The sequence below is a fragment of the Balaenoptera physalus genome (genome assembly GCF_965194825.1).
Source record: "Balaenoptera physalus genome assembly, chromosome: 1".
NCBI lineage: Eukaryota > Metazoa > Chordata > Mammalia > Artiodactyla > Balaenopteridae > Balaenoptera > Balaenoptera physalus.
This window is the reverse complement of record NC_138882.1, coordinates 99,143,397-99,154,793: the sequence shown is the minus strand read 5'-3', so window position 1 is coordinate 99,154,793 and position 11,397 is coordinate 99,143,397. Positions and strand designations below refer to the sequence as shown.

At 39.7% G+C, this 11,397-nt stretch overlaps 1 pseudogene across 1 annotated transcript; it reads left to right on the top strand.

Moving 5' to 3' along the window:
- Window positions 1-787: 787 nt before the first annotated feature.
- On the top strand, window positions 788-10,787 carry LOC309648723 (olfactory receptor 11A1-like; annotated as a pseudogene). Its single transcript has one exon. The product of its transcript is annotated as an olfactory receptor 11A1-like (transcript).
- Window positions 10,788-11,397: the final 610 nt, after the last annotated feature.

Below are 11,397 nucleotides of genomic sequence, written 5' to 3'. Positions count from 1 at the left end.
ATCTATCAAAAGTTTGTCTACTTTTAAAATCTTTTTTAAAAAAATAGCACTTAGTTTCCTTGATCTTTTCTATTATCTGTTTAGTCTCTATTTCATTTATTTCCACTCTGATCTTTGTTTCCCTTCTGCTACTACTAACTTTGGGTTTGGTTTGTTCTTTTTCTAGTTCCCTGAGGTAGAATGGTAGTTTGTTTATTTAGATTTTTTTTTCTTAACGTAGACATTTATTGCTATAAACTTCCCTCTTAGAACTTCTATCATTGCATCCCAAAGTTTTGGTATGTTGTATTTTCATTTTCATATGTCTCAAGATAGTTTTAGCTTCTCTTTATTTCTTCTTTGACTCATTGGTTATTCAGGAGCATGTTGTTTAATCTCTGCATATTTGTGAATTTTACAGTTTTCTTCTTGTAATTGATTTCTAGTTGCATACTGTTCTGGTCAGAAAAGATGCTGGATATGACTTCAATCTTAAATTTATTAAGATTTATTTTGTGGCCTAAAATATAATCTATCCTGGAAAATATTCCGTGTGTGCTTGAGAAGAATGTATTTTCTGTTGCTGTTAGATGTGATGGTCTGTAAATGTCTTTTGGTCCATCTAATCTAAAGTGTAGTTTATTTATTTATTTATTTATTTATTTTAAATAAATTTATTTATTTTTATTTATTTAATTTTAGCTGTGTTGGGTCTTCGTTGCTGTACATGGGCTTTCTCTAGTTGCGGTGAGCAGGGGCTACTCTTTGTTGCGGTGTGCATGCTTCTCACTGCAGTGGCTTTTCTTGTTGTGGGGCATGGGCTCTAGGTGCACGGGCTTCAGTAGTTGTGGTGCATGGGCTTAGTTGCTCCACGGCATGTGGGATCTTCCTGCACCAGGGCTCGAACCCATGTCACCTGCATTGGCAGGTGGATTCTTAACCACTGTGCCACGAGGGAAGTTCCTAAAGTGTAATTTAATTCCAATGTTTCCTTATTGATTTTTCTGTCTGGACGATCTCTCTATTGTTGATAGCTACCTTCACTTTTTTAAATTCTTTTTTCTTTTTTCTCCTCTGATTGGATAATTCAACTGTCCTGTCTTCGAGTTTACTAATCCTTTCTTCTGCTTGATCTAGTCTTCTATTGAACCCCTCTATTTAATTTTTCAATTCAGTTATCATATATTTCAGTTCTGTGATTTCTGTTTTGGTACTTTTAAATATTTTCTATCTCTTCATCAAAATTCTCACTTTGTTCATGTATTACTCTCCTGACTTAAGTGAGCAACTTTATAACTATTATTTTGAACTCTCTATCAGGTAAATTGCTTATCTCTGTTTCATTAAGATATATTTTTGTAGATTTATCTTGTTCTTTTTTTGGAGATATATTTTTGTTTTTCTTCATTTTCCTCAACTCTCTGTGTTGGTTTCTATACATCAGATAAAAACGCCACCTCTCCCCATCTCGACAGAGTGGTCCTGTGTAGGAGATGAACCTTGTCTATCAGTCCAGCCAAATCTCCTGATTGCCTCTCAAATCTTTGATTGTCCAAGCTTATTCTTAGTACCTCCCCATACCTGTACCAAGACCCATTAGCATCCCAAAGGAAAGATTACATTCAGCACCTAGATGCAGGCTGATTGGAAATCACATCCTCTGACAGCAACTGAGAAAGTATATAGTTAAGCTCCTTCCAAGGAAGAAGAAACTGGGAGATAGTTGATTTTGTCTGTTTTCTCTGTGCTGGGCCCAAGTGTATAGCTGCAGAGGTGTTCTCCTGCACCTGTGAAGAACTGCTTCTTTGTTTGCTATAGTACTATGGGACTTGTGAATTCAAACCCCATTGGCTATCAGAGCCAGGTAATCCAGAGGCCCATCCCTCAGGCAGCAGCCACAAGATCTGAGGTACCAGATATGTGTACAAGCTCTTTCCAGGGAGATACTTGTGACTTTGGAGTGGGCTAGAGGGAGAAGAGTGTCCAGCATCTTCCACAGAAACTGGAGAGGACCATAGCCAGCTCCCAGATGCATGCTATATTAGAAGCCTGACCCTCAGGTAGAAGCTCTTAAAGTATTCAGATAGAACTTTCTCAGGGAAAGACTAGAAGCAATTTTGCCTGCTTCCTCTCTGTTGAACCTTGGGGAGACAGCCATGATGAGTGCTTGCACCTGCTAACAACTGTTTCTTTGTTTGCTATAGTTTTGTGGGTCTTGCGAATGCAAACCTTGTTGGCTTTCAGAGCTAGGTGTTTTGGGACCCTGTCATTCAAGTTGGAGTCTTAAAAGTTGGGGTCCTAAATATGGGGCCCAAACTTTTAATTCCTCAGGTAGAAGTTTGGAATTGGGCATTTCCTCCCAATTGCATGACACTGTGCTAAGCATGGGGCTTATGGCAAACATGTCTCACTCTGCTTTCCTACCTGTTTTGCTGTGGGTATTTTCTTATTCACCCAATATGTAGGAGTCACACAGCTTGCTTCTGGATTTCTTTCAGAGGTAATTGCTCTCTGTGTAGTAACAGAACATTCATTGTGTCCATGAGAGAAGTGGGGTTAGGAGCCTCCTATGTCATCATCACAGCTGACCCCTCTTTCCCTCAGTCTTCTTTTAAAGTAGTTTTACTTATATCTCATTTTATTGACATTATCTGTTTGTACTCAACCTCCCTAATTGGACTCTAAATAACATGAAGGCAAGGAGTGTACCTTCATAATTTCCAGTCTGCATTACCAAATTAGCACAGAGTACATAGTCAATAAATGAACAAAGACATAAACCAAATGGAACCAGGAAGCCTAGTAATTATGTAGGTATATAGGTCCCTTCCTTCTGAACCTTCAGGCATGATATCTGGAAAACAGTTTGAGCAAGACAAATTTGGAATGAGTGAATTAGAGCCACGGTTGCCAAGAAAGCCTTTTATGATTGGAAGGGAACCACCAAACAATTTATGTAGGCTCAAGGAGTCACTCTGAGAAATAGTTCTGTTTCTTCTTCCATTTTACAAGAAAAATAGTAGGAAATAAAGATGAAGAGGAACTTTGAGATAAAACCTTATAAAGCAAAAAGCGATGCCCCTCCCATCTTTTAACTATTGTTCACAAGTCACTGAAAAGTCCTAAGAAGGTAAATTAATATCTTCTCTTCTCACAGGTTATGAACAGGGATGTAAGACTGGACTAGAGCCATCTATCAACAGAGCCTGAAGCCCAGGTGCCGGAGCAGTCCACATTCCCCACAGTGCTTCTGGCCTTAAGCAAAAATTCACCTTGCTATGAGGCTCAGACAATAAATAAAATAACCTATGAGGAACTGGAGCTGGAGTTTATATATATTTTTAAAATCTTTATCTTCTCTTAAATTTTATTCAATGCAAGTAATTTATTTCTTTACTATTCACATGTCTATTTTAAAATATGGCTAAGGAGTAGGATTGTGTGGTCTACATTTCCTCTGTCTGTGGTCTGCATGTGAAGAATCTTGACTGGTTAGTCATTGTTGAGAGTTTTGCTAAACTACTCGATAATATTGCTGCCCCAGCATCCATTTTGTGTGGCCAAGCAGCCTGCAGGGGACTTGAACTGACTGGCCCCCGTCCCGTGAGTGCATGCCCTAGATAACACCATTACAGTCATAAATAAATGTAAGATTCTGATATGACTCCCCCAGCCACCTTTTGGTAATTACTCTCCCTTGCCTGCCAAGGCCTTCTCCTTGTGTACCCCTTACATAAGATGCTCCACAAAGCTCACCAAAATCCCACTCTTTTTGGTTTGAATTGACCAATCTGGACTTAGCCAGGGAACACCAACATATTCCACCTGTAGACCCTAATAAATGCATGTGCCCCAGGTCCTGCCATGCTCTCTCTTCCTGTACCCTACCTTGACTTCCTCTCATGGCCCCATGAGGCATGCAGTGCACCTCCTCCAGGACCTGTGAGTAATAAACTTCTCTATTTCAATTCCTTTTCTTGAACTATGGCTCAGCAACCAGATACCCAGGGCTGTACTTAACAAATGCTCATTTAACAAAGTTGCAATAGTCACACAAGTACCATTTTTTCCCTGAGGGCAAAGTCCCTAAAGAAAATAACCAGCCCCTAAAGGGACTGAAAATCCAATCACTTAGAATAACTGCAAACTTCATGGTAACACTATAGATTTTTGTTTTCATTATTTCTTGCAAATAGTTATTATCTACTATGTGCCAGTTATTTTCTACTGTGTGGAGACACACAGAGTATCTGCACTGGATATAGTAGCAGACAAGACAGAAACATCCCTGCTCTTGTAGGATTATAGTCTTAAGGGGGAGATGGCCAACAACCAAGTAAACAAGTAAAATGAAATGAAATAGTGATACCTGACACAAAGAAATAAAAACAGGGCATAGTCTAGACAGAGTCAACAATTACAAAGTCTCTGAGACAGAAGGGGGCTTGAGGTTCTTAAGGGATGGGGACAAGGGAGTAAAAGAAAAAATGTAATAGGCAAACATACAGTGAACTTTCCATTATATCGACAAAGTCACCTTCCCAATCGTCTTGAATAACTGAACTTAACACATTAGGCTCAAACATGCTATTATTTTAACACCTTTTATTTTCTTTTTAGAAATTTTCACCTTTTTTAGACTTACAATATGTAGACATTATAATTTAAATTCTTCTTGAAGCCAAAGGAACAGAGTTATAATTGCTAGTTGCACTGTGGTATATGGTTTGAAAGTCCAAAGTATTTAGCTGGAATATGTACCAACTGCAGAACATAACTGAAGCTTGTATCCTTAAATAAATTTGCATCAGTGGCTTGGTTTCCAAAAAATAAATATCTTTTCTTTTTAAGAGTAGAAAATGGTTTCACAACCTCTTAGAAATTGAGAAGTAGCCTTTCTGGAAAATAACTAATTGGCTTAATTACTGAATCAGGCTTCTCCTAAATGACTTTGCTCTAAATAAAATAATCTTTGCTTTTTTTTTTAGGTATAATTTGCCATTAAAAATTTTTTTAGCATCAGTAACTGCTTCCATTACCTAGTCAGCCTCAATTCAGGTTTTAGAGCCCTTCCTTTAACTTAACAGGGCAACAGTATCATTTTGTGAAGGTTGGAGGAAGGGGCTTGATAAAACAGAAAGAACACTTTATATGAAGTCAGATATTTGCTCACATATTTATTCATTCATTGATTTATAAATATTTATTAAAAAATCTTACTATGTGCCAGGCTCTGAGGTAGATAGAGTAGTGGCTGAAATAGACATGCTCTGTCTTCATGGAGCTTTTAGTCCATTTCCAGTTCCCTCACATTCTTCTGGCTGGGTAATTCTGAACAAGTCATATCACCTCTAAAAGCCTGGATTTCCTCATGAGTAAAATAAGCAATATGTAAGAAGCATTGTGAGGATTATAGATAATAGCATAGGCTTTGTCTGGCATATGGTGATTACTTAGTAGATTTCAATAAGGACATCCTACCCAGAGGCCTCATGTATTCAGATAGTTCATTAGAGGAAAATATTTCAGTTCTAAAGAACAAATGAGGTAGTTTCAATTCATTGATTATTTTATTACTGTTTCATTTGTTACACTTATTGGATAGCTGTATTAATATGTTAGTTTGAGCTAATAGCTCTCCAGTTTGTTAATGTCTATCAGTAAATGATAACTTTAATTCCATAAGGTTTCTGCTCACAAATGTACACTTCCCAGAACAGGACTTGCCTTGGTTACTATTTTTAATCAATAACAAGAATCCAAGATGACACAAGTTCTTTAGAATCCTAATTAATGGTTTTGGTGATAAATGTTTACTATCACAGATACTTGTTTCAGTTTCCACCAAACCTACACAATAAAGATGTGCACAGTAATTTTTCTTCCTGAGGATAGAAAAAGATTGAATATTTCCTTCAAAATGTTACTTTAATCCATTCTACCAAAACATAACATAATGATACATTTTCAATAGTTAAATTAAAGTTCTTTACAAAGGTCATATAAATACAGAGTCATTATTAAAGTAGATGTTTAACACAAAGCAAGGGGAAATAGAGATTTCCTCTAAGGTAACTTGGTTTCATATTATTTTCAAAATAACAACAATTCCCCACAAATGTCACTTGGGAAATGCCCATGAACACCAATATCAGAGGAGGTTATGGCTTTGCCCACAGAGGGACTTAAGTTTACACAGAGGAAGGAGGTTGAAAGATGGGGCCAAAACTCAACTGGCCTCCTAGGGTTCATGTGGAAAGACAGCTCCAACTTTGCTTTTGTCAGTTGCACAGGGAGGTGTATTTTTGGATAAAAGCAGGATTCCAGCTGTCTAGCTCAGTTCTATGAATCAAGGGGAGATTTACATGCATTGTCTCTGTGGCCTGACTCCCCAAATTTGATGTGGACCCCTCTGAGGCACTGACAGGTAGAGCTTATCTATTCTGCTGGTATATGCTTCAGTTTTCCCTGTTTTAAATCTGTCTAGATGAGGTCAGAGATACAATTCCCTGGCATACTAAATCAGTTATCAGTTTAGTGAGAAAATCAAATTATTTGTCTGTCTGGTAGACCAACTGTTCATCTGAATTAACCAACAGGTGGCAAGAGACAACAGCCCTTATCAATAAGCCAAATGTTGGCTGACTTGATTGGTTAATTCATTGACCACTGAATTCAGCTAAGAGAATGGCTCCGTTTCAGATAGCACCTGAGTCATTTCATGTCTTTCCTTGCTTTTTTGTTAGTGGAAGCTATGAAACCTCTGATTATTTGCTGAGTATTTGTGTTTTTACTTTGCTTTGTGATAAGTCTCTTCTCTTTCCCACAAGCTTGCTTTATGTGTGTGTCCTGAGGGAATGGAATGCGTCCCAATTAGGAAAAATATTCAAGTTGGAAGGGATGTTAAAAATCATCAAATCCAAATAACTCTCCAGTGCTCTAGTCTCCTTTGTCTTGATAATTTGTCCTCTCAATATCTCCAATGAAGGGAAGCAGATGCCTTCCTTTTAGCAGAAGAGCTCATCTATCTATAGATAGCACTAACTGGGCTGGCATACTTGGGAGGAAGGAGGGAGTGGAAGAGAAAGAGATGAAGAAGAGAGGAGGGGTGGAATGCGCTACAATTTATTGAGTCCTTACTCTGGACACAGCTCTGTGCAGACATGAATCACAGACATATCATATGATTTGGGGTTGTGGCTCTAGAGTCCAGCAGTATGCATGAACAGAGTTAACACAGGAGCGTGTTAGCAGAGTCTACATTTCTACCTTTTTCAATAATATCCTTTTTTGATCTCCTCGCTTCTGCTGAGGTGATAGAGGGAGAGATAGTAGCTGTATATTAGGGTCAGAGGTGGGGGATTAGTATCATCAACCTCTCTGCTGCCCTTAAAAGCTTCATCTGCTCAGACCTAGAGGCAGCAGAGTTGCTCTTCCCTTAAAGGTTATAAAATGGTTTTGCTCACATATATTCGTGGTTGAGCAGGAATTTGAATCTAGGCCAGTTTAATTTTAGAGCCTGTGCTCTTAACCAGGCTTCACTGTCTTTCTAGTCAGTTCTCTCATACCATTCACCTGCTTTCTATTCTCTATCATGCCTTCCTGCACTGCATCAAGATAGTGCAGCAGACCTAGAATTGCCTGGTAGAGGGAAAGTAATAATTTCCTATGCACATATCCAAAAAGTGTTAGATTTTTTTTTAAGGTAATAAAGAAAGGACATAAAAGTAGCAGTGTGAAAGCAAGTACAGGAGACAGGTAGAGAAGGTTGTCAGAGTTTGTGACCCTTTATGGAATTGTTCCCTCACCAACTGACAAAGCAAGTCTCACATTCCCTGAAGTGAAAACTTGGATGAGAGGTTTCCTTGTGGAACCGTTCCCCTTCCCACCTCTGTGAGATAATGCAAACTAGCCATGTACTGAAGCCCCATGAGAGGCAGTGCTCATGGTTAGGAGTGAGGGGTCCAGAGCAAGTCTGAATCTCACCTCTTCCACTTTCTAGCTGATGACCATGGTTAAGTTATTTAGCTTCTCTGTGACTCAACCTGGAAAGTAAAGATAATAAGAGTACTCACCACGTAGGGTTGTTGTGATGATTAAGTGGGTTACATATTTTCAGTACTTAGGACAGTGCCTGGGATCAAGTTCTATCATCATCATTAGCAGCAACAAGCAGCAACATCCAGGAGTTTGGTTGTATTCTGTCAGACCGAAGCCCTCTCCCTGAGATCTCAGGTTGTTATTTGTGCTTTGCAGGGGATTGAGAGAAGTTCTCTCTTTGTGCCTTCTCCATGTTCCACTGAATAGGCTCAGTCTGAATCGCCAGTTGCTGGACATCTTCTGGGCACCAGGAATTTTGGTCAGCACAGATTCCAGGTTAGTTCTGTGAGCCCCTTTGAAAAGCTGGAACCAGATCTCCACAAAATGGTATCTAGGACACTGGGTCAATTTTAAAATGGGATTAATGTATTGAAGGCTTTTGTATGATAAGAGATAGCAGGACGAGCTTAACTACTCACACAATTACATGCACACACACTGCAGGATGTGGCAAAAGAAATGGCCACATTTCTCTGCTGCTTCCTTCTCACAGCAATCACGATGGTCCTATTGTCTAGACTAACCTTCTGTGGACCCAATGAAATTGATCACTTCTTTTGTGACTTCACCTCTCTGGTCCATCTCTCCTGCATGGACACTTCACTGACCGAGACCATTGCTTATGCCACCTCTTCTGCAGTGACTCTGATCCCATTTCTTCTCATCACAACCTCCTACTCCTGCATTCTTGCTGCTGTCCTAAGAACTCCATCTGGCACAGGCTGGCAAAAGGCCTTCTCCACCTGCTCCTCTCTCCTTACCATGGTCATGGTGTTCTATGGGACACTGATTGCCACATACTTTGTGCCCTCAGCCAACTCTTCCCAACTCTTGCACAAAGGATTTTCTCTACTTTATACCATCCTAACACCCATGTTCCACCCCATCATCTATATAGCCTGAGAAACAGAGACATCCATGAAACCCTGAAGAAGTGCTTGAGTAAGAAGCCAGGTTTCCTTAGAAGATGCAAAAAGGAAAAGAACTATATTTGTTCAATGGTTCATAAACTGGATTGAATAATTTAGATTCTACATAAAAGGCAACTACCTAAACTATTAGTTACCAAAGACTGATGGCCAGATGCCTGTGAGTATGGCTGTGAACACTGCTGAATTCTGACAGCGTCAGGTGAACTGGTGTCCCAGGAATGGTCTAAGCAGGTCAGATTCTGCTCCATTCTGCTCCAGGATCCTTGTGTAGAAGCTCATCTCCAAAATGAGCTGATAATGCTGGTCACTCATTTGTTCAAATACTCATTGAGGGTCTACTATGTCCAAGGCATTGTACAAAATATAAGTGCAAGATAAACAAAAACAGAGGAAGTCCCTGTGCTCATTAAATTCACAGTCATAGAGGGAATACAAACGTTAATCAAATAACTAGTATAAAACTACATATATAAATATAAAATTACATTTGTGATTCAAAATTAAAAATAATAAGATGACTACTACACACCTATTAGAATGGCCAAAGTCCAGAATACTGACAACACCAAATGCTGGTGAGGATACGGAGCAACAGAAACTCATTCATTGCTAGTGGGAATGCAAAACAGTACAAATGCTTTGGAAGACAGTTTGGGCATTTCTTACAAAATTGAACATACTTTTACCATATGTTTGAGCAATCACACCCCTTGGTATTTACCCAAATGAGTTGAGAACGTATGTTCACACAAAAAACTGCACCTATTTATAGCAATTTTATTTATAATTGCCAAAACTTGGAAGCAACCAAGATGTCCTTCAGCTGATGAATGGAAAAATAAACTGTGATACATAGACAATGGAATGTTATTCAGCACTAAAAAGAAATGAGCTATCAAGCCATGAAAATACATGGAGGAAACTTAAATGCATATTACTAAGTGAAAGAAGTCAATCTGAAAATGCTATATAGTGTTTTATCCCAATTATATGATGTTCTGGAAAAGGCAAAACTTTGGAGACAGTAAAAAGATCAGTGGTTGTCAGTCTTGCACTCAAGACTTAGAAGTGGGAAACAAAGATTTGGGGAAATGAGCGCTAGGCAGAGGACCCATGATAAATCTATGATGCTCAATCTCCCCTGCTATTATGGTGGCAGGCTCAGTTGGAAGCTGGAGCATTGTATTTATTGAGTTCCACCTCTTCCTACCAGGCCCTCTGCCAGGCTCTTGCCTGAACTTGCTCCCCCTCCTACTGGCACATGTTCTCGGTAAGTTAGAACATAGGGTGTGGTGGGCATGTGTTTTTTGCTCTATGCAACTCTAAAGAGCTGAGTTGACTTCTGAGTAGAAAAGCTGAGGTCAGCATTGCACACTCAGATGTTGCCTGCCTTCTTTTCTGGCTCCTACAAATTATGCTTCCCTAGTGCTGAGGTTAGGATTATCTCTTGCCTAAACTTTCTTCTGAAGCCTTCTTCTTTTTTTGAGTTAAGCAAAGAGATTATGTTCACCATGCGTAGGGGTTACTCAAAACCCTGGATGGGAAACAGCACATACAAGACTATGATGGGTATCTGAAAACATTCTCAGACCTTGCTTTATGAAGAGAGAATTGCCCTCTTCTTGCTCCTCTTGTAAACTAGGAAAATATTGTGTGATCATCTTAGGGTACTCCCGGTAAAAGTAAAACTTGTCAGGTTTCATTTATCCACAGGTGGCTCATTGGGAGCAAGGGTTAATGTCAGACTAGCTCTGCAGGAAATTGGATAGGAGAGCAGGCTTTTATTTATTTATTTATTTATTTATTTATTTATTTATGGCTGTGTTGGGTCTTCGTTTCTGTGCGAGGGCTTTCTCTAGTTGTGGCAGGTGAGGGCTACTCTTCATCGCGGTGCGCGGGCCTCTCATTATCGCGGCCTCTCTTGTTGCGGAGCACAGGCTCCAGACGCGCAGGCTCAGTAATTGTGGCTCACGGGCCCAGCCGCTCCGCGGCATGTGGGACCTTCCCAGACCAGGGCTCGAACCCGTGTCCCCTGCATTGGCAGGCAGACTCTCAACCACTGCGCCACCAGGGAAGCCCCAGGAGAGCAGGCTTTTGTGTCATGGGAAAGTTTTTAATTTTAGCTCTGCCACTTTCTTCTAATGTGCTTTGGGCAAGTTACTTAAACTCACCAATTTTAGCCTTTCTCATCTGTAAAGGAGGACAAGCCATGCCCATCTCACACTGTCCCTAAGTGAGAACATGCACTGTCTGTCTGGCCCATAGCAAGTCCTCAGTCAATGGTAGCTCTTGTAACGCTTCTTCTAGGTTCCACCTTCTGTACCAAATCCCAGTCAAAACTATTATGTAGTCAAAATTCATTTTTGATATTACAAAGTAATAAATA